The sequence below is a fragment of the Gorilla gorilla genome, chromosome 4 (genome assembly GCF_029281585.2).
Source record: "Gorilla gorilla gorilla isolate KB3781 chromosome 4, NHGRI_mGorGor1-v2.1_pri, whole genome shotgun sequence".
In the NCBI taxonomy this organism is placed as follows: domain Eukaryota; kingdom Metazoa; phylum Chordata; class Mammalia; order Primates; family Hominidae; genus Gorilla; species Gorilla gorilla.
Genome location: NC_073228.2, coordinates 159292713 through 159294817, shown reverse-complemented (window position 1 = coordinate 159294817; position 2105 = coordinate 159292713).

Sequence of the window (2105 nt, the reverse complement as noted above, 5' to 3'; positions counted from 1 at the left end):
AACTTTAGGGTGTTACATGGACCATATCCATGTTTCAAAGCTAACCTGACTTTTCATCATCCCAAGGGGGAAGAAAGAGCTAATTTCTTTTTTATCTAAAACAAAGAGGGGTGGGGGAGAGGGGAAGGCATGGTGGCTGTAATCCCAGCACTTTGGGAGGCTGAGGTGGGCAGATCACTTGAGTCTAGGAGTTCAAGATCAGCCGGGGCAACATGGTGAAACCCCATCTACACAAAAAATACAAAATTTAGCCAGGCATGGTGGCACACACCTCTAGTCCCAGCTATTTGGGAGGCTGAGCAGGGAGGATCACTTGAGACCAGGAGGCAGAGGTTGCAGTGAGCCAAGATCAAGCCACTGCACTCCAGCCTGGGCAACAGAGTGAGACCCCATCTCAAAAAAAAAACAAAAAAAAAAGACTGCAGACGCAACGTTAGCAGTGCTGTAACCACAGATATGGCCTCAGAATACAGAGCTCAAAGATCAAAAAATTGGTCATCTCTGACACTCATTAATCATTTATTGACCACGAGTCCTTGTCTTCCCAGAATGAGTCCAGACTGGAGTAGGCTAAATATTAGCATTTAAGATGCTTTTCAGTAGCCACTCTAAGCAGAAATGGCTTCTCTTTCACCACTGAAAACTTTCCCATTTAGAAATGTATTGGGTTCAAGATAGATGTTTCTGGAGAAGTAGGAAAGGACTGTCAGTCATCTACACTTCAGTGCAGATTTCAGAGTACCATTTGTATCAGGGTCCTTTGCAGGCCTTCAACAGGAATTAACACTGACTTCACTTAAGGGAGAAAGTAAAATTTAACCAGAGGATCTGGGATTACTCAGAAACCTGACAGAAGAGCCAATTAACCAGAAATTGAAGTGCACTGGCAGCAGGTTTCCTCCAAGATTCCAACCCCCAGGAGACAGAACCTGAGTGATCAAGTGTTGGCTCACTGCTTGCCCACTGCCTGCTCTACCCCAGACCAAGGGCAGGGACCACATCAGCTATATAACACTATATAACATATCGTTTAGAGTAACACAAGAAAAGGAGTGGGCAGTAGCTGAGGGAATCCACCCTGGGCCACACCCACTTCTTCTTCTCTGCTGGCTGGGTACTCACAGAAGGTACACACATTAGAGCTCTGAGTACATTCTTCTGATAAATAATGTGACAAAGAAACGAGCCATAGCCATTCCATATTTGCATATGAACTAAAAACATTAAAAGAATAAAATAGATCATTGATAGAAATGCTAAAATAAAGACATAAACTATATAACAATTATTTATTGAGTACTCAATCTGTTCCAATAGATAATAACTCTTCCATTGTGTTGAAGTGTCTGAGGATGACTAAGACACATTTTATGTGGTTCTTGCTCTTAGGGAAGTTTTAATCTACTTGGAGTTTAATTGTGAATTCATTCATCAGTGCAAGACACTGGACATACCGGTAGATGAAAAAGCATGGTCCTGCTCCTCAATACAGCTCAGTGCGGAAGAAGATGTCAGACTACAAAATAAATATTAAATACCACATCATGACATGAAACAATCGAGGGGTATATCACCAGAAAACTATAACTAATATAGAGAGACAAACATTTGTTAAAGCGAACACATTCAAGGTTATCCCCGTAACTTTGCATTCTTACAAGTTTTCTTAAATAGAAGAAAAAGAAATGTTCAGGCTTATTTATAGATACAAAAACAATAAATAAAATAATAACATTTATTCTGTAGGTTTGCTGTGTGTAAAGCACTTTTCCAAATGATGTTGTTCAATCCTCATAACAACACAGTTAAGTAAGTATTAGTATTTTATTTTATCCAATAGGACAACAGAGTTCAGAGAGGTCTTTGTCTGAGATTCTATAGCAACTAGCTGGGGGAGTCACTATTTCAACCCAAGTCTGCCCAACTCCAGAGCCCAACCCTCTGAACCACTCCAATCACAATGCCATGAGAATTTCATCCATCATGTGTGACATGGTGGAAAATCGGCGAGAACACTGATGTTGGAACTCAGTGAGTTCTGAGAGTGAAGAAATGAAATGATTCCCCATCTGGATTCATCCTATTAGACTCCTGGTCCCCTTCCC